Raw genomic sequence first — 21639 nt, forward strand, 5'->3', positions numbered from 1 at the left:
CAAATCAGTTTACAGTGTTCTTTGCTTTCTTTAATGAAACCTGAAAGAAGGAGGAAAGACTCCATGGCGTCAAACAAGAGAAGACTAAATTGTGTATGTTTTCTGAAATTTTATTTTTACCCTTAATTATTCAGTAGCATGTAGAAAAATATGTCCAGACTCTAGTTGGCTAGTAGTTGCCTCCAAGTGGGTAGAATTTCAGCTTCAATAGTTATTTTTTGCTGATTTCATGGAGATGTTGGGAAATATTTTCTAAGAATAGTCTAAAATGAAGAGGAATGTGGTAATTTAAGAAAAAACTGTGACCTAATGGAATATAAGCAGTTGGCTGATGACCAGCCAGACGTTGACCTGTAATGAACTTGACCTCTAATGAGGTGGTGGAACCATGGATGTATTTTCAGTTAAAATAATTAACATGGGATTGTTGAGAGCATCTGTATTCCTTTCACATGAAATGGGGTAGATGGATGTTTCTTTGAACAATGGTTTCCTCATCAATATATGTTTTCCAGCCTGCTGCAGCTCTCGTGAGCGCGTCTGATGGAACGTGCCTTGCGTATAGTGTATCCAAGTTGCAGTGTCAGATAAACAACATGTTTTATTGACTTCTAAATAAAATGTCTCTCTTCATCCTTGGGCAGTTTATAGGTTTCTACACTGGGCCTGGCCCTGCCTTTGAGTTGACCTCCTCCCTGTGTTCTTTCACTCCCTCCCTTGGGTGCTGACCTTCACTTTGCCCAGGCGGCCCTTCCATTACCCCAATGGTGGCTCCTGTCACCTGAAGCCAACGTGAACATGCTGCAGTGTCACCTGAATTCTGCTGAGGGGTCTGCTGTTAGACTTAAATGTTGAGAATTACATGAGGCATAGTCAAGACTAAAATGATCTTGAATTTAGTTTGCTTCTTTATGCTAGTCTGGACACCTTTAGGACTTCCTATATCTCTGGTTGCTATGGCAGAGGCTCAGCATCTGTGTGAATAAAGGTGGAGAGAAGCCCACAAGATGATGGCTCCCAGGCCCCCACTACTTAGTCTACTGATGGAGACTGTGGCCACCACTGAGGGTGGAAGAGTCTGGTTTTGCCTCTTCCCATGGCTTCAGCATCTGGCATAGGGCCTGGGTGTTGCAGTCCAGAAGCCCATGTAGAATGAAGGCTCCTCCTTCTGCCTGAGTCAAAGCCAGTCGCTACAAATGTGCAGGAGCCCTGGTCCCACCACCCCTCTGACCTTGTCTCTGGGACCCTTGTCCATGTTCACTGTCCAGCACCTGTCCTTGTTCTGGAACCTACCCCTAAGAAACTCCTGTCAAATCCTGGCCTCCTTCCAGCCTCAGGGGGATGCGCTGGCTCACCCTGTCTGCTGGCACAGGCACCTCCATGGCACCTGCGGGCTGGATGCTGGTCCAAGGGTTAGGGGTTTGGGTGGGCTTGGCTGCTCTTGGGTTGCTGCCTCCTGCCTCCAGTCTCTTCCCGGTGTTGAGTGTTCACTTCCTCCCAGGACCAGGCACTTGGCTAGTAGGAATAGCTCTCTACCAAGAACTGGATCTCCTGGATGTTAACTATTAATATAGGTTGGTAAAAAACTGAGGACAGTTTTCATCTTTGGCTTCTGAAAACTGGTCTTGACGTTGACATTGATGGGCTTGCTCGTGTCCGTCCTGTTTCCCCTGTTACATTTTGGGTTTTCAGGGAACTAACAACCTGCTGCTGCTGCTAAGTCACTTCAGTCGTGTCCGACTCTGTGTGACCCCATAGATGGAAGCCCACCAGGCTCCCCCATCCCTGGGATTCTCCAGGCAAGAACACTGGAGTGGGTTGCCATTTCCTTCTCCAATGTGTGAAAGTGAAAAGTGAAAGTGAAGTCGCTCAGTCGTGTCCTACCCCTAGCGACCCCACGGACTGCAGCCTACCCGGCTCCTACATCCATGGGATTTTCCAGGCAAGAGTACTGGAGTGGCTTGCCATTGCCTTCTCCAACTAACAACCTAGGTCCTCCTTATTTTCTGAGAGTACATGGCGGGAAGTTTGGGATGTTATAACAGGTCTTCAAAACACCACTGCTTCTCCAGCCTGCATTGAACCTGCTGTGTGCTTTCCCGCCCTCCCCCAGCCTTTGAGGGTCAGGACTTTGGCGCCTACATGGCCCATAGCATCTGCATTTGGATGCGAGTGAGGTTTCTGCACGCAGGACACTGGATGAGAGGCCCTTCCGGGAGGCCCTGCAGGCCGACAGGGAGACTCTGAGGCAGAGAACGGCCTTGATGTCCTGCAGTCCTCATTATGCTTGGCGATCTTTTCTGGATATGTTGGGCTTTGCCGTTTTTTCTTTCCTTGAGTTTGGAAGTCAAGCTGCTGGGGCTGGGATGCCAACCCACAAACTACCCCCAGAACAAGGGGACTGATGGGTGAAGGGCCAAAGGCAGGAAGATGAACGGTTTGGTAGAAACAGGACTCAGACCCTTCTTTCAATTTCTTATGCTGTGACCTCTACTCCAGTACACTTTGTGACCTTAAAGATCTGTAAAGTGAAAAATGGAAAAAGTCTGCATTCTGAGGGGGTCCATTGCTCAAAGTCATTGTTCAAGCTTCAGGTCAGTTGTAGCAGTAAACTCTCCATCTTGGACCAGAACATCACTTAAAGGAAGCCAGTATCTTTTTTGACGTTTCCTTAAGGTGCTTTTACTAGTTTTGCTGAAAACTCGTGTTCTCAGTTTAGTCACTCAGTTGTGTCCTACTCTTTGTGACCCAATGGACGGTAGTATGCCAGCCTTCCCTGTCCATCACCAATTCCTGGAGCTTGCTCAAACTCAAGTCCATCCAGTCGGTGATGCCATCCAACCATCTCATCCTCTGTCCCCATCTCCACCTGCCTTCAATTTTTCCCAGCTTCAGGGTCTTTTCTAATGAGTTGGCCGTTTGCATCAGGAAGCCAAAGTATTGGAGTTTCAGCATCAGTCCTTCCAGTGACTATTCAGGACTGATTTCCTTTAGAATTGACTGGTTTGATCTTGCATTCCAAGGGACTTTGAGAGTCTTCTCCAGCATCCCAGCTCAAAAGTATCCATTCTTCTGTGCTTAGCTTTCTTTATAGTCCAACTCTCACATCCATACATGACTATTGGAAAAACCAAAGCTTTCACTATAAGGACCTTTGTCGGTAATGTATCTGCTTTTTAATAGACTGTCTAGGTTTCTGTTCTCCTGCTGGCTTTGATATGCAGATGACACCACCCTTATGGCAGAAAGTGAAGAGGAACTAAAAAGCCTCTTGATGAAAGTGAAAGAGGAGAGTGAAAAAGTTGGCTTAAAGCTCAACATTCAGAAATCAAAGATCATGACATCTGGTCCCATCACTTCATGGGAAATAGATGGGGAAACAGTGGAAACAGTGTCAGACTTTATTTTTTTGGGCTCCAAAATCACTGCAGATGGTGATTGCAGCCATGAAATTAAAAGACGCTTACTCCTTGGAAGGAAAGTTATGACCAACCTAGACAGCATATTAAAAAGCAGAGACATTACTTTGCCAACAAAGGTCCGTCTAGTCAAGGCTATGGTTTTTCCCGTGGTCATGTATGGATGTGAGAGTTGGACTGTGAAGAAAGCTGAGTGCCGAAGAATTGATGCTTTTGAACTGTGGTCTTGGAGAAGATTCTTGAGAGTCCCTTGGACTGCAAGGAGATCCATTCTAGAGATCAGTCCTGGGTGTTCATTGGAAGGACTGATGCTGAGGCTGAAACTCCAATACTTTGGCCACCTTATGCGAAGAGTTGACTCATTGGAAAAGACCCTGATGCTGGGAGGGATTGGGGGCAGGAGGAGAAGGGGACGACAGAGGATGAGATGGCTGGATGGCATCACCGACTCGATGGACATGAGTTTGAGTGAACTCCGGGAGCTGGTGATGGACAGCGAGGCCTGGCATGCTGTGATTCATGGCGTCGCAAAAAGTCGGACACGACTGAGCGACTGAACTGAACTGACTGACTGGCTTTGAAACATTACATCTCTGTCTAGGCCCTGCAAGCTTCCATCTTAATGGCCTTTAAGCCTTGCTGCTGCTGCTGCTAAGTCACTTCAGTCGTGTCCGACTCTGTGTGACCCCATAGATGGAAGGCCACCAGGCTCCCCCTTCCCTGGGATTCTCCAGGCAAGAACACTGAGTGGCTGCAAGCAAATGCGTGCGCACCTACGTGTGCGTCATATGCGTGCGCGCGCCCTTGTGTGCGTGCGTGCGTCCCTGAGTCCCTGCGTCCTGTGTGCGTGCCTGTGTGCACATCTCAGAAGCTCAGCCCAGCCATCACGTTGGCTGTTGAGCGTGACCTCGCAGTACAGCGTTGCTCCGGCGGCTCTTTGGCCTGGTTGGTACCCTCACAGGTGTTTCTGGCCTGTGTAAAGTTGAGCGATGGAGCTTCTGAATGTTGCGGCCCGAGGCAGTCGGGCCAGAGCCGAGCGGAAAACCGTCCGGTTTCCTGTCAGGCCGTAGGCCGTTCGCTCGGAGAGGCCCGACCTTCCTCAGGAGGTGGCGTTGGCCGTGGGCCTGGCCTGTGCAGGAGCCACCTGGGCTGGACTTGTAGGTGGTGGCGGTGGGCAGTGAGCGGCACCACCCCAGGCCGTTTGCGCTGGAACAGCTCAGCCCCGGGGAGAAGGCGACCATCGCGGGGTCCGGGGACCAGAAACCTGGCCCAGCGACTGTTTGTCCAGCCGCCCATGGGCTCCTCCGGGGCCCGAGCAGTTGGGAAAGGAGTGGTTTTCTGCTTCCCTAGTCCCTCAGTAACTGGAGCCTGCAGCTACTGCTGATGGCTGAGACCCTGCCCACGCACGGGGGTCGTCCTGTTCTCAGGGGCCCCTGTTCCATAGGACCTGCTGCCAGGCCTCATACCAGCCTCAGCCTTCCGTTACGTTAAAGAGAATTCACCGAGGTTGTGCAAGTTAAGAGTGGCCGTGGCTGCGTTCGCCGGTGGCCCAGTGGTTAAGAATCCACCTTCCAATGCAGAGGATGCCTGTTCAATCCCTGATGGGGGGGGGGTACGAAGATCCCATATGCGGGAGGGCAGCTAATCCCGTGTGCCGCAATGAGTGGTAGCCGCACACAGCAGTGAAGATCCCACTTGCTGCAACTAACGCCTGACCCAGCCAAACATATTAAAAAGGACATGGCCCGTTCCTCAGTTCCTCCCAGGACTTGAACCTTGTGCCCTTCTGTGCCCCGTTATGTACAACGGGCCCCGGCGGCCTGCTCCTCTGCAGGGGTGCCTAACCCTGCTTTGCACTGGCTTCTCGCCACCCTCCCCTCCCCCAGCCGCAGCCTCTGCTTGCTAGAAATCAGAGGTCAGGAGGTGGACCATCCTCAGGTGCTCAGCATCGGGGGTGGTTCAGGAGGACCGCTGCCAGACCTTGTGTGAGCACCTGTGCTTATTAATTCTCTTAAGTGAACCGCCCCTCCCGAGGCTTAGTTTCCTGGGTGGGGGCATGTTATTCATTCTCAGCCTTCTTTCTCGGATGCATTGAGCTTTGTGTGGAGCTGTGCTTTGTGGGAAGAAGGAAAAGACCTGCACTTACTAGATAGAGCTCAGGGTGGAGGGAACTGGGTGTGTTCTATCCTCTGGGCCTGGTACTTCCTCTGCCTGAGGAGGGAGGATGGCTCGGTAACCCCTCGAGTTCCCTGCTGTGGGTCACTGGCTATTTTCATGTGTAGAGATGGGCCCAAGAGAGTTAGTTATGCTGAGAAGTGATGAGTTTATTGAAATTCTCTGCCTTGTTTGTCATGGAATTGGTGTTTTGAGTTTTTCTTGGCTTTAGTGTGTGCATTCTAAGAGGTTGAGCACCAGGGATAAATCTTGGAAATAATGTTCGGATTTATTGAGTGGTTTATGAGGGAGTAAGAATATATAATAAGATCCTGAATATAAATTTCGAAAGAGTATGGTGTGTTTCTGTGATGAAAGAGGTTTTAATTTTGTACTTTCTTTAGTAATTTAACAGACTGGAATGTTTTAAAATCTCCCGTTTTTATACTAGTCCTTTCAAAATTTAAAGTAGATACAACGTGAGTAACAATATTCTTTGTAATAAAAAAAACTAATTTTAATCTCAAGGATAGCAGAAACTGGATGATTTATGCATTCAGCTTTTAAACAGCTTAATGTCTTGCTTAAAAAAATTACAATTCAACAGCTAAAATGATGATCTTAAAATCAGTTAAAAAATGATCTTAAAGAACCTTCGAAATAGATTGTCATGAAGTTGACAGTAGCGTTTTGTTTCAGATTTAGAGTCAGGGTATTTGACCTACACAGGTTTTTCCGTTTTGGTTGGGAATGAATACGTATACAAATGTAAAATTAAGAATGATTCTGAGTTTGGAAATTTTCTTAGGGATTTTTTTATTGTTGTTTAACATTCAGCTAATAGTTACATGCCCAAGAATTGGCAAGAATATTTGGCAAAAGTGGTAACTATGGAGCACAACTACTAAGCAGTGACTCAGGTTCACAGGTAGAATGACATAACCAGTTCCAAAGAAATTATTCAATCATCGTTTGGAGATAAGACATGATTCTCAGTGTCTTCCACCTATTTTGAAATTAATTTTGAGGTTTTGAGTTCTGCTTTGAAGGATTGCACAAATTCTATTGCTTTGGCCTTATTGTAGTAACCGGAGATTGACAAATCATAACTCTTTTAATTTGGCTTACAGTTAGTCCCCTATATAAAAATGAGTTTCATTCTGAGAGCATACTCGTAAGTCCCATTTGTTTGTAAGTCCAATGAAGTTAGCCTAGGTACTCACCAATTAGCTGTATAGAACTGTACTGTGATAGGTTTACAATACTTTTCACACAAGTAAGATACAAAAAACAAGCCCAAAAGTATTTTTAATCTTTCAGTACAGTACCTTGAAGAGTACAGTAGTACAGTACAACAGCTAGCGTACAGAGGCTGGCATCGAGTGAGAGAGCAACAAGACTTACTGGCTGGAGGAAGGGTAGGAGGTGGGAGATGGTAGAGCTGAGGGATCATTGGCAATGGGAGATGGAGGGCAGCCTGCAGTTTCACACCTGACATTGCTGGATTGCGTGTTTGCGTCTTTGAAAGTTCACAACTTGAAGGTTTTTATGTAGGGGACTTAACTGTATTTTAAAAAATGTTAAGGGCCTCCCATGTGCCACATATTCTTCACAAGCATGATGATACCAGGGTGATGGTGATTTGCATTCTTGCCTGCAAAAAGCTCATACTCAAATAGGAGAAATGAGTTTTTGCTTATGGACAGATGAGGCAGATATGGAGAGCTGTTTTGATTTGGTGGTTGTATGTGCATTTAACATATGCATATATTATAGACTCCTATGTTTAATTAGCAAATTAAATATATTTACTGTTGCTGCAAAACAAATGACTGTAAACTTAATAGCTTAAACTGACACCCGCATGTTATTTCATGATATCCATGGGTTGGGAGTCTGGGAATGGCTTAGTTGGTTTTCTACTCAGGATCTCAGAGGTTGCCAACAAGCTTCCGCCCAGCTGTGTTCTCTTCTGGAGGCGTGAGTGGGGTAAGAATCCACTTCTGAACTCATTTAAGTGAACAGGTTAAATTGTAGCTGTAGGTCCTTGTAGCTGTAGGTCTGATGTTCCTGTTTCTTTGCTGGTTGTCAGCTGGCGACTGTCCTCAGTGCCTAGAGGCCCCTGTGGTTCCTTGCTTTGTGGCCCCCTCACAGGCCCTTCAGAGATGACTGTGCACTTCTTGAAAGCTGCAAAGGGAGTCCCTCACTTTCTATTAATAGTTGGTCTGACATGGAGTCTTAAATAGTGAAACCAGATCAAGGGAATGACATCTCATTGCTTTTGTCTTGTTCTTTTGGTTAGAAGCAAGTCACAGATTCTGCCAACACTTATGAGGAGGGAATTTTGCAAAGGTGTGACCCCACTGGCAGTCACCTTAGAATTCTATCCACCACATACATTTCTGGTTATTCCACTGACTTGTGTTCCCAGGAAATCAGCATTTGAATCCCAGGAAGACTGACAGGAGCAGTCTCAGCTGAGGAATAAAACCATCATCAGAAAAGTCAGAAGTGGGTTGTTTTTTCTTTCAGTGAGTAAAAGGCAGGAGAGAGTGTCTGTAGGTTCACAGTATTGGTAGGAAGGAGTTACGTAAAAATAGAGGGGTATTTGGCTTGTGTATTCAGGGTGAATGTCCACAGGAATCTCACAGGGTCCTTTGGCTGGATACAGTCATTTTTATTTGAATGTCTTAGTCCTGACTGATCACTCAGGAGTGACATATGGCAGGAACATGCTTCAGGGGGCAGGTCTCCTGCTGCAGCACACAAGCTAGACAGATGGTGGCTTATTCACCCTTGGACAGGAATGTAATCCCACACGTTGGCAGGCTGGGTGCTGAGAGGTGCCTGTGCCATTTGAGACAGAGCTGACTGAGTTGACCTGGAACTGCTTTGTCAGGTGTTAGGTGGTCACCTGATGTGACCTGGAGTGATATGAAGGACAGTGTGCTCATCAAACTGGGAGGAGGATGCTGGTGACACATCGTGTGAACTGGAACTAGACAGTCGGGAGTCTGTCCTAGCAGCAGAGGTGAAGACAGCCTTGCAGACACAAATCTTAGAAGTTAGCACTTTAGCTAGGTCTAAGCATGGGTCATTGTTGCTTCCACAAAATTAGACGTGTTTCAGGGGAGGAAAAAGGTGCGGTCTGTTTCCTTTACAATTAAGGATCAGTGATCCATGTGGTTGACAGATATTTTGGGTTCATAAGCTACAGCCATATTTAGGATCTCTGTGGTTAAAACCTAGTCCAATAAAGACGTTGTCCATTATATATGTTTGCGACCTGTTATTGAAGAAACGGCCTGTGACTTTGAAGAAACAAGTCTGTATCCTTTGATTGGAGACTGAGAACCTGGTGTCCCTGTGGCTGCTGAAGAGCTGTTTGGGGGAGTTTATCCCCAGTTCATTCCATGTACCCCGATTGTGTGCTGGGGGCTTCTCTCTTCCTTCTCTCTATTATTTGATGCTTGTTTTACTCATTTTGGTGTTTGTGCCTCTTATTGTGACAGTCCTCTAGTATTTTTTTAAATGTATTAAAAAAATTATTTACTTCTGGCTGTGCTGGGTCTTTGTTGCTGCGCAGGCTTTTCTCTAGTTGCATTTCGTGGGCTTCTCATTGAGGGGGGTTTCTCTTGTGGAGCACAGGCTCTAGGGTGCATGGGCTTCAGTAGTTGTGGCATGTGGGACAGCAGTTTTGGCTCCCGGGCTTTAGAGTACGGGCTCAATAGTTGTGGCGGGTGCATGGCCTTAGTTTGTCCCTGGCATGTTGAATCTTCCTGGGTCAGGGATTGAACCCATGTCTCCTGCATTGGCAGGCGGATTCTTTACCGAGTAGTCTCCAGGGAAGCCCCTAAATGGGCATCTTTTAAAAAAAATTTATTTAACTGCCTTGAGTCTCAGTTGTGGCATGTGGGATCTTGGTTGCAGTGCGTAGACTCTCTAGTTGTGGCAGGTAGGCTCCAGAGTATGGGAGCTCAGTCGTTGCATTGTGCAGGCTTAGTTGCTCTGCATCATGTGGGATTTTAGTTCCCTGACCAGAGATTGAACCCGTGTCCCTTGCATTGAATGGCGGCTTCTTAACCACTGGACCACCAGGGAAGTCCTCTCTAGTATTTTTTGGAATTTGGGGAAGGGGATGTTTCACTAAGGGAAGCCAAGAAATGGTTCACTGGAATTCTTTATTTCTCCTTTCGGCAGTTCAAGCTCCACGTCGGTAACATCAAAGTGCTCTCTCCTCATTGGACCGTTTTTAGGAACTGACATCAGTTTTCATATAGCTTCAGCTTAAAAAGGTGAGTAGAGCTTGAGAATTTTCTCTTTGATAATGTTTGTGAAGCAGAGCTTGTCATACCACTGACTGTTATGAGATGGTGTCCCTCTCAAGAATGTGGTCCCAACTTTGAGGTGCAAAAACTATTAATATCTTCCCACTGTAACTGGGATTGAAGGAAAGTTGCATAGTATCAGATTAAATGGGACTTTTTCTTTTTTGTTTAATACCCAAGTATTACCAAGTATTATTCACAGTGGGCTGTGAATGTATGTAAAATATTTCTATACTTACTAGAATATCTGAAGAAAAATAGCAATCTTGCTATTCAATTTGTCTTTATTGCTCTGCCTGAGCATTTAATACCAAGATGTTTAGAAACATTTAAGATTGGTGAGAAGTGGGATTCTTTCTCATTCTAAATTTTTTGTTTTGCTTGGTTACCAATTTTGTAAAATGGAAATAATACTGGGATTGCCATGGGACGTGAGGAGCCACCGTGCTTCCTATGGCACCTGGTGTGTAGTGCACTCAAAATGGCTACTGTAGTAGCCAGTGGGCAGGTTTTCCTTTCTGTTGGCGTGATCTGTACTGTAAGGGGATGTTGACCTCCTAATCTGCTGTGTTTGTTCCTGTGCTACTTCTTAAGGGTGGGGTATGAGTGGCCTGACCTTGGTGTATCTGGAAGTAGGAGCTTAGATGACATACGTGTTTTGATCACCTCTGCACCTCCTCAGACCCACAGCTTAATTCAGAGCCAACCCCCGTGGGGGACAGTCAGTGAAGGTGCCCGGGAGAGGGGACTGTGGTGCCAGGAGCAGCCTACCTGCCTCAGTCTGCCTCTTCACCTTTGTGTGCCTCTGTTTCATCGACTCTTAAGTATTTTAATGATTCATCTTCTCCCCAGTTCCCATTCTGTTCAGTTCAGCTCAGTTCAGTCGCTCAGTCGTGTCCAACTCTCTGCGACCCCATGAATCACATCATGCCAGGCCTCCCTGTCCATCACCAACTCCCGGAGTTCACTCAAACTCATGTCCATAGAGTCAGTGATGCCATCCAGCCATCTGATTCTCTGTCGTCCCCTTCTCCTCCCGCCCCCAATCTTTCCCAGCATCAGAGTCTTTTCCAGTGAGTCAGCTAGTCGCATGAGGTGGCCAAAGTATTGCAGTTTCAGCTTTAGCATCAGTCCTTCCAATGAACACCCAGGACTGATCTCCTTTAGAATGGACTGGTTGGATCTCCTTGCAGTCCAAGGGACTCTCAAGAGTCTTCTCCAGCACCACAGTTCAAAAGCATCAATTCTTCGGTGCTCAGCTTTCTTCACAGTCTAACTCTCACATCCATACATGACCATGGGAAAAACCATAACCTTGACTAGACGGACCTTGGTTGGCAAAGTAATGTCTCTGCTTTTTAATATACTATCTAGGTTGGTCATAACTTTCCTTCCAAGGAGTAAGCATCTTTTAATTTCATTGCTGCAGTCAGCATCTGCAGTGATTTTGGAGCCCCCCAAAATAAAGTCTGACACTGTTTCCACTGTTTTTCCATCTATTTCCCATGAATTGATGGGACCAGATGCCATGATCATTGTTTTCTGAATGTTGAGCTTCAAGCCAACCTTTTCACTTTCCTCTTTCACTTTCATCAAGAGGCTTTTGAGTTCCTCTTCACTTTCTGCCATAAGGGTGGTGTCATCTGCTTATCTGAGGTTATTGATATTTCTCCCGGCAATCTTGATTCCAGCTTGTGCTTCTTCCAGCCCAGCGTTCCTCATGATGTACACTGCATATAAGTTAAATAAGCAGGGTGACAATATACAGCCTTGACGTATTCCTTTTCCTATTTGGAACCAGTCTGTTGTTCCAGGTACAGTTCTAACTGTTGCTTCCTGACCTGCATACAGGTTTCTCAAGAGGCAGGTCAGGTGGTCTGGGATTCCCATCTCTTTCAGAATGTTCCACAGTTTATTGTGATCGACACAGTCAAAGGCTTTGGCATAGTCAATGAAGCAGAAATAGATGTTTTTCTGGAACTGTCTTGCTTTCTCCATGATCCAGCAGATGTTGGCAATTTGATCTCTGGTGCCTCTGCCTATTCTAAAACCTGCTTGAACATCTGGGAGTTCACGGTTCACATGTTGCTGAAGCCTGGCTTGGAGAATTTTGAGCATGACTTTACTAGCGTGTGAGACGAGTGCAATTGTGCGGTAGTTTGAGCATTCTTTGGCATTGCCTTTCTTTGGGATTGGAATGAAGACTGACCTTTTCCAGTCCTGTGGCCACTGCTGAGTTTTCCAAATTTGCTGGCATATTGAGTGCAGCACTTTCACAGCATCATCTTTCAGGATTTGAAATAGTTCAGTTGGAATTCCATCACCCCCACTAGCTTTGTTCGTAGTGATGCTTTCTAAGGCCCACTTGAGTTCACATTCCAAGATGTCTGGTTCCAGGTGAGTGATCACGCCATCGTGATTATCTTTGTCGTGAAGATCTTTTTTGTACAGTTCTTCTGTGTATTCTTGCCACCTCTTCTTAGTATCTGCTGCTTCTGTTAGGTCCATACCATTTCTGTCTTTTATCGAGCCCATCTTTGCATGAAATGTTCCCTTGATATCTCTAATTTTCTTGAAAAGATCTTTTGTTTTCCCTATTCTGTTGTTTTCCTCTATTTTCTTTGCATTGATCGCTGAGGAAGGCTTTCTTATCTCTCCTTGCTATTCTTTGGAACTCTGCATTCAGATGCTTATATCTTTCCTTTTCTCCTTTGCTTTTCTCTTCTCTTCTTTTCACAGCTATTTGTAAGGCCTCCTCAGACAGCCATTTTGCTTTTTTGCATTTCTTTCCATGGGGATGGTCTTGGTCCCTGTCTCCTGTACAATGTCACGAACCTCCGTCCAGAGTTCATCAGGCACTCTATCAGATCTATGCTGTGGAGAACTTCAAATGAAGATATGAGACTCTTTAGGAAAGTAAAAAAATTCTATGAAACGTAAGATTCTTTTCCCCCTAAATTTTTATGTGCCAGGCATGACTCATTGTTTATGCCATAATCCTTACTAGAATGTAAGCTTTATAAGGGCAAGAATCTCTCTCCCTCCCACTTGATTTTTCCTCTAGGACTGGATTTGGTGCCTGCTAGCTTGGAGTAGGAAATGGCAACCCACTCCAGTGTTCTTGCCTGGAGAATCCCAGGGACAGCGGAGCCTGGTCGGCTGCCGTCCATGGGGTCGCACAGAGTCGGACACGACTGAAGCGACGCAGCAGCAGCAGCAGCAGCAGCAGCTTGGAGTAGTTCAGTGAGCCTTTTGTTAGATGGAATGATTGATGGAGAGTCTCTCAGAGCTTATGCAAGCCTTCTTATTCATGGTGGTTGTTAGAAATAGATGAGGCAGTTGGAGAATCGGGAAGGATTTAATGTGCTTCCTTACTGAGGCACACAGACCCTTGGATTTACATGGACTTTTCACAAGTTGGAAGCTTCCTGAAATTGAAGGTCCTTAGAAGCATGCTGTACTTAATAGACACTGAGTCAGTGTGGCTTGCAATTCCTGTGTAGTTCTTTGCTGAGTGGATTTCACCATCAGGGATCTGCAAACATGGAGCCCATTTGGAAGTCTCACCCAGGGCAGGGTACACTTCCATAGGGGCACTCAGGCCGAGGGCCTTGTGGGTGGTCAGTGACTGATGGAGCACTTCTTATTCTCGAAGTTCTCATTACCTGCCAGGGCAGTGTGATGTTGGCAAATCCCTTACCTTCCCTGACATGGGGAGCGTTGCTGAAGTGCACTGTTTTTCTTCTACAATTTGGCACACTGACCACCAGCTTGAGGTGGAACATCGTAGCTCATTTCCAGCAGAGCCGTAGAGAGTGTGGGCACAGTGTGGTTTCTCATTGTCATCTCAGATGTAGACCTCTTTGACTTCACCCATCGAAACCTGGAACAGTTTTTAAATAGAATTTTGCTGGGTAACCGAACATACCACTGGACTGATTCCCTAAGGAGTGTGATTCTGTGATTGATTTACAGAATTTTGACAGAAGTAGAAATAATTCTTGCAAACTACATAAGTACCCAGTTCTCTCCCATATATGGAGTTGTCTCATTCTGCCAGCTATTTTAAGCAACTTTCAGAATTGGTAATGGAAAACTTTTTCTTGACTACATTACTGTATATGGATTTTAATGAAAAGTAAAGCTGTATTGCTCCTTCTGACTATGACAGGAGTTAAAAGCAAATTCCCATCCACAGAACTGCATGTTGCCTGGTGTAGTCTGGCAGCAGGTTGGTGCAGTGCAGGTCATTTCTAGGCACATACTTGGATTCTGAGGTGTTCTAAGAGGTTTTATCCCTAAGATGGGTTCTCAGAGCTGATTGTCCTGGAGTTTATTCTTGCTCTGTCACTTGTAAAATTCTGTCCCTTGAAGCTCACAGTTGGACTGGGACACATTCCTGCATGCTGATGGAAGGGACTGGTGGTATTACCACAGTGCTCTATCTGCGGGGCTGGGACAGCCCAGGGAGGTCTGGGCTTTTCATTAACTACAAAATGTGCTTGTTTTACTGTACAGTGCAATTTTTTGGACTTGGTTTTAAAATCAGGTCGAGGCCCCATGTCTGGGTTGTTATTAAACATTTTAAAATTTAGACCTCCTTGATAAATCTGAACAGAGGTGCCTCTTTGCCATATCACGTCTATAAGGTATAGTTGGAAACACGACCTTTGGCCCAAATTCTGTGCTTGCTGCTTTCACTCACTTTGTTACTCTGGGAAACCCTAACCTCCTATGGGTCTAAGGTCTTCTCATCTTTATGTAGGATAATAATTGTTTTGTGGAATTACCGTGAAGATGCTTAATTCAGCATTCAGTGCATAGTCAGAGCTTGATGAAATGTCAGCTATTGTTTTTCATCCAAATGCTAGCTTTTACCCAAGGCCTGTGGCTGTCTGGGTCAGAGGAAGAGAGTGGAGGTGGATCTTCCCATCCGATTTCAGGAGTAAGAGGTGTGCTGAAGAGTTCCATTGAGGTGCCTTGCTAGAGGCAGGAGGGTGAATTGCTGGAGCCCTGGCTGAGCACAGAGCTGCTGGGATGGCAGTGAACAGGTCATGAATTGCAGCTTCTTGTACCTTCTCCTGTCCTCTTCGTGCGATGTAGACATGGTCAGCTTTCAGGACTGAGAAGAAAAGTTCAGATGGGGACGTCCCACTTCTTTTTTGGTTTCCTTCAAGGTTCCTAAGGAATGTGAAGTGGATGATGAGGACCAGGGAGCCAAGTGGAAGTTCCAGTGTGAGACGTGTGGTCCCAGTGGGGACGTGCTCTAGCAGTCAGAACATGGCTGTAGATACAGGTGATGCAGCCTGACCTGAGCTTCTGTCTTTGTGTTACATTTAAACTTTCAGGCTACATCAGAGAAGATCAGTAGTGTTGGGAGAAGCATCACCTCTGAGTACAGGTCTCTGCTGTTCACACTGTCTGAAGGAATGCTTACTTTCTCCAGATGTGTTTTTGCCAGTGTCCAGTAAAACAGATTAAACTGTGGAAGGTGTATGCTGGGGGTTCCCTAACTTGAAGGAGGATTTAAACTCTGCCTCACAGTTAGGCTGGGGTTATTCAGAAGCTGCACCAAGACACCTTGGCTCTCTGAGAAGCCAGGCAGTGTTGGCTGCTAGGTTGGGGTCATTTGGTGCCTCTCTGGCCTTTGAGGTTGTCATCAGGGGAGGTGACACCAAGATTCCCAGTCAGGGGCGGGTGTCCTGGGACAGATCCTAGGTAGACTAGGTCCAGGGTCCCTCTTGGCTTGTGAGAGTTTCTGTGTTCTCCAGGTTCTCCAGGTCTCATTCAGGCTCTCCCACCTTCCCTGTTCTTCCTTCCTCCCTACCTGCCCTCCCCCTGCTGAGCCATGTGTGTAGCATCAAGGGACTCAGATTTGAGTCCCATCTCACTGCCTTCCCCTCATTCTTCCACTTCAAGGTGAAGGATGGCATGGAGAAAAACTCCTAGAGTTCAGCAAGGGCATCAGGGATGCTTTATGATAAGGAGGAAGACCCAGCAAGGCAAAGGGGAAGGCCAGCAGGCAGACACCACTTCTAGAAACTGGGAAGAGAGTCTTGTTGCTTTGGCCATCTCTGCCTGTGGCCTGGGAAATTGAGCATTTGCTCTGTCTGGGCATTGGATGCTGTCCTTGTGTTGTTAGACTAGACTATTTTCTTATCAAGTAGACATTCAGAGACACTCAGAAAAACACCTGTATGTTTTGTGTTAAACCAAAACACACAACAACTTCATCAGTTGATGCTTAGCACGGTGTCAAACTGCTAAAAAGCTAGCAAATGTTACACCTAAAATTTTTGTGGGGGAGGTGAAAGTGGGGAGGGGTGTGGAGGAGAGTATAAAAATAAATCTTTTAGAGAATCTGGGTTGCTTGGTGGCGTGTGTATTTTTCCATAGTGGAGGAGGTTAGAAATAGCATTACTTTTTATGGGTTTCTCAGCAGCAGCTCAAAGATTTGGCTTTGTGGGCTTGGTCTGTGTGTGTGGGTGAGGTGGCTCTGGCAGCCTGCGGGGGGTAGAGGTAGTGCCTGTCTGTCTGCACGCCCCCCCCGCTCCCGCCTCCTGTCCGCCCCCCACCCCCTCTGCTATCACCCAGATGAACAGTGCTTATATGCGAATGTGATCTCCAAGGTTAGGGTATTGTGAGGACCTGCCTGTGGCAGCAGATGCCGCTAGAGCAGATGGAGCCTCAGCGGTCCCACAGAGTCACGTGGGTGCATGTGCGAGGGCAGGTGCAAGGTGTGGGCGCTGTGATCTGGGAGACATCCTTTGGGGGTGCTGTGTGTCTGTTGACTGGACCTCCTAGTCCCTGTGAGCTGGTCTCTCCTTTGAGCCTTAATCTCAGCTTGGTGGGCAGGCCACTCCTTCAGAAGGGGCCCTCAGGGATTCTTGAAATTTGTTAGAGTTACATAATTCTTACAGATGGTGATGGGTCTCTCAGTGTTTCTCAGATTCAACGCAGGAAGGAAATGAAAGGCGGTATCCACTGGGACAGAGATTTTTAACCCCCAGGGGACCCAAGAATATGTGAATTCTTTGAAATTGTGCCTGTTACTGTAGAGGAGGCCAGGGCTTTGATGGGATTCTCAGTAAGATTTTGATCTCCGTAAAGGTGAGGTAAAGTTTAGTTAACTTAGAAAAGTCATTTTGGAAACGTAGTGAGTGTGGGGAGAGGAGGTGTTGGCGGGATGTCCGCTGATAAGTTGTGTGGCAACATAAGAGGGGACCCCCCCATCTGCTGGGGTTTTTCTTTGTGGGCTTTTTGCTTGAATTTCCCATAACATTGTACTGGGAGTGGTTCCTACCAAAGTCCAGTTGCCAGTGCTTGGTTACCTTTGCAAGCTTGGCGCTTGGGAGGGGGCCTGACTGCTTGCTCATCATTTAGGGTCTCTGTGGATTCATCCTGACATTAAGAAAAAAGCAAAAAACTTTTACTGATTTTTTTTTTTTTTCTTTCTTGTCTGTGCTGGGTCTTTGTTGCTTCACGTGGGCTTTCTCTAGTTGCAGTGAGCAGGGACTACTCTCTAGTTGCAGTGTGTGGGCTTTTCATTGTGCTGGCTTCTTTTGTTGTGGAGCACATGCAGGCTTCAGTAGGTGTGCTTTCCTGGCTCTGGAACATGGGCTCAGTAGTTGTGGCACACAGGCTTAGTTGCACCTTGGTATCTGGGATCTTCCTGGACCAGGGATCGAACCTGTGTTCCCTGTATTGCAAGGTGGATTCTTAACCATTGGACCACCAGGGAATCCCCTCAGTCCGACGTTTAATCAGAAGTTTTTCCCGCTTTCGCTGGGTCTGTTTTACCATGTTCTCTACAGTTTTTCTGGAGACTCTTGGGGGTGATTATGATAGGCCAGCAGCTGTCAGAGGACATGGAGGAAACCTTAGGTGATAAGTACTTCACCTGCACTTCCACAGGTCGCTGTCGCTTTGGCACTGCTCAGTGGTGCCTGCTTCTGCATGTTCTGTCTGAGTGGCCAGTCACCTTGAGGGGACAGGATCAATGGGGAAGCATGCCGATGAGTTGCAAACACAAAGTGTTACAGCTGCCCCAGGACTATGTGGGCGAGAGTGCCTTAGCCAGGATGGGAGTGGTACCCATACTGACTGGGCCGCATGGTCCACTGGGAGCAGAAGTGTTTGTGTGGAGTCTGTGAGTGGAGCTGGAGGAGCCAGGAACATTACTCAGGCACCTCTCTTCCAGAGCAGAATGTCAGGGTGCCCTGGAGCCAGGGTGAATTAGAGCGGGCAGAACTTGTCCCAAACATGACCTGTGTCTGTGCTTGCTTTTTAAAAGTTCCACAGCTTCTACCTGAGGTGGAAGTTCTGTTCTGTTGTAATATTTTACCTGAGTGGTTAAATTCTGAGAATAATAATGCTGTGGGCTCTCTTGAGTTCTCTGCTTGAGTCGATTCCTGATTGCCCAGGACAGTGACTGGGCGGGCAGTTCTGCTTCCCGGGTGCCAGTCGGGCAGCTGCCATGTCCTGTCATTCCTCATCTCTTTGTACCCCTGTGGACTTTGTAAAGATAAGAGAATCTGCTCAGGTTCTTAAGTCATTTGAGAAAAGTTTTACGGGTCCAGGTGGGTCTGGGAAGTATTTTTTAGTGCGTTGCAAGATATGAGAGTGCTTTCCAGTTGTCATTAAGAACTTGTTACCACTTAGTATTTTAGTATTGTGGTATTTAAGTCAGTTACCTAATTTTTAATCTTTAACTGGTTCTCAAACATTCTGCTGCTCCCTTTTTTCAAAAAATGTGGTAGAAAATGTGTAACAATTTGAAACACTGTGCACTGCTAGTGATAATGAAAAATGGTCATGCTGCTGGGGAAAACAGGATGCTTTAACCATTTTAAAGTGTCCAGTTGAGTGGAGTTAACACATTCACATTGTTGTGCAGTTCCATCCCCAGAATTGGCTTCATCTTGAAAACCTCGAGCTCTGTTTGCATCAACCACTGACTGTTATCCCTGACCCCAGCCCCTAGCGTCCAGTGTTCTGCTCTTGGCTTTAGGAACTTGACTGCTGTAGACCTGGTACTGGTGGGATCATGGAGTATTTGTCATTTTGTGACTGGCTCACTTCACTTAGCATAGTGTTCTCAAGGCTCATGTTATTGCAAGTGTCAGAATTTCATTCCTTTTTAAGATGAATAATATTCCATGGTCTGTATAGAGAACATTTTGTTTATCCATTTGTTTGTCGATGGATACTTGGGTAGCTTCCATCTTTTGGCTGTTGAAAATAGTGCTTCTGTGAACATAAATACCTCTTCAAGTCCTTGCTTTCAGTTCTTTGGATATCCTCATTTAAAAATAAAGTCCCAAAATTTATTTATTTATTTATTTAGTCCAAAATTTATTTATTTATTTATTTAGTCCAAAATTTATTTTTAAAAGCACACTCTCAATTAGACGCTGTTGTTACGCAGTTGCTAAGTTGTGTCCAACTTTTCGACCCCGTGGACTGCAGCACTCCAGGTTTCCCTGTCCTTCACTGTCCCCTGGAGTTTGCTCAAACTCATGTCCTTTCAGTCGGTGAATCCATCCAACCATCTCATCCTCTGTCATCTCCTTCTCTTCCTGCCCTGAATCTTTCCCAGCATCAGGGTCTTTTCCAAAGAATCGGCTCTTTGCATCATGTGGTCAAAGAGCTTTGGCTTCAGCATCAGTCCTTCCGTTGAATATTTGGGGTTGATTTCCTTTAGGATTGACTAGTTTGATCTCCTTGCTGTCCAAGGGGCTCTCAGGTGTCTTCTCCAGCACATAGTTAGAAGGGAGTGGCAAACCACTCCAGTATTCTTACCTCAGGAACCCCATGAACAGTATGAAAAGGCAAAAATGAGACCATTAGGAATCCAAAAGAAAGATAATACTTAAGTATGGAGGTGATCTGCTTACAATGAGCTTCCCGGGTGGCACTAGTGGTAAAGAACTCATCTGCCGGTGCAGGAGACATAATAGACTCAGGTTTGACCCCTGAGTTGGAAAGATCCCTTAGAGGAGGGCATAGCACCCCACTCCAGTTTTCTTGCCTGGAGAATCCCATGGCTAGAGAAGCCTGGCAGGCTGCAGTCCATAGATTGCACAGAGTTGGACATGACTGAAATGACTTAACACCCACAAACAAACAGAGTTGGGAGCTGTCCTTTATTATCCCATAATATATTAGAGGTAATATCATTTAATAATGATAATAATACCAACAGGTCTCTCATACATGTTCTGAGTGAAGCATTATTCTTTAGACAAGACTCCAGGTAGGGCCAACTGCTAAGGGAGACTGACAGAAAATGTGAAAAAAAAGTGGAAAAATTGCAGAATTTCTGGTCAGACTCTTTGTTTTTCCTGAAGATTGGAAACATGTAAAATTGTGGCCTTTTATGGATAATAGTGCATTAAGAATTCCATGAGCTCTTTACCATAATGATTTACAGCGATCTTGTGCAGTAGGGAGGCTTTCATGTGGCAGTATTAGCGCCTGCCCTCAGGAACCTGTCTTCAGGGCAGGGGACACCTGGGCAGATCAAGGGTGATGCTCATGGTGAAGTACAGAGAGTTCTCTCAGTCTCAGGAGACCTGGGCTTCACAAGGGTGCGAAGATGCTCTGTCACCAAGACAGAAAGCTGCTGTTGGAAGAGGAGCAGGGGGACATGAGCAGGGTCATGACCAGCTGTTGGTGATAAAGTTCATCTTGAGCCCACCTCAGAGCTCCAGCTGTGTGTTGGGCTCTCCGGGGGGCTTGGGCTCAGAGATGGCTGGAAAACAGGCCCTGCAGCACAGGGGATCTGATGGAAGAGACCTGCAGTCATGTCCCTGGTTGCAGTCCACGTTCCTGTGTGCTCAGCATGTGCTGCCGAGGGGGCCCAGGCACAGAAGCCTGTGCACACCCCTCATGGAGATGGTGACATGTGAAGTGGGGCCTATAGCACGCTGTGTGTCTGCAGGTGGACATGTGCAAGGAGAGAGCATTCTGGGCAAAGGCGGAGGCTCAGTGAGAGACACAGCCCTGAGAAGGTGAATATGGCTGGGGCTGAGGTGGCTTGGGAAGGAAGGTGAGAAACAGAAGACTGGACAAGAAAGTGGGGGCCAGACCCCAAGTATCTAAATGTTGTGTGTAGGTTGTTATGTGGTAGGGGAGACCTTTTGGGGAAGAAGGTGTCATTAGTTGAGGAAGTTGGGTCTGGGAGCCGTGGGAGGGGTGAGTGGAGGGAGAGGCAAAGGCTGAGAAGAGCAGCCCGGAGGAGAGCGAGGAGGCTTCTCAAGGCAGAGGTGAGATGGCCTGAGCAGGCTGTGGTGACAGGAGAGGACCCTGTGGCAGGAGGCCGTGCGTGTCCAGTGAGAGACATAGAATGACTCCGAGGCTTGGGTAAGTGGGAGACAAGTGAGCAGAGGCAGGTGGGCTAGGAGGTGGGGATCGCTCAGCATGAGAGGCCTTACTGACGGGCCTGGAGGACCTGGTGCGGGAGGCTGGAGGCCAGTCAGGCCACAGGCTGAGGCTGGGTTGGAGCAGGGATCTGGGGTTGTCAGCATGAGGCACAATCACCCCAGAGACACTGGACAAATCCAAGGATAGGCCTCCTGGAACGGGTGTAAAGACAACAGATACGTAACTTGCTTTGTATTGTTTGAAAGTTGATTCTGTTGTCAGGTTTTGGTCTGTTTCTCATGAACTGTCAGAAAACAGACATCGAGCTTTAACATTTAGTGCTGTGTATCATTTTAACTAGTCATAGTCAGCGC

General features: G+C 46.7%; 1 protein-coding gene across 1 annotated transcript in view; it reads left to right on the plus strand.

The window, feature by feature from the left end:
* Nucleotides 1–21639, plus strand: part of LOC148773572 (uncharacterized) — a 65672-nt gene that overhangs the window by 34431 nt on the left and 9602 nt on the right. Inside the window, exon 5 of the mRNA XM_088833358.1 lies at nucleotides 9774–9868. The gene's annotated coding sequence lies outside the window, so the exon portion shown is untranslated. The remainder of the gene's footprint in view (nucleotides 1–9773; nucleotides 9869–21639) is intronic.

This window comes from Moschus berezovskii, chromosome 28 (assembly GCF_049115385.1).
Source record: "Moschus berezovskii isolate FMDL1 chromosome 28, NW_MosBer_1.0, whole genome shotgun sequence".
In the NCBI taxonomy this organism is placed as follows: Eukaryota; Metazoa; Chordata; class Mammalia; order Artiodactyla; family Moschidae; genus Moschus; species Moschus berezovskii.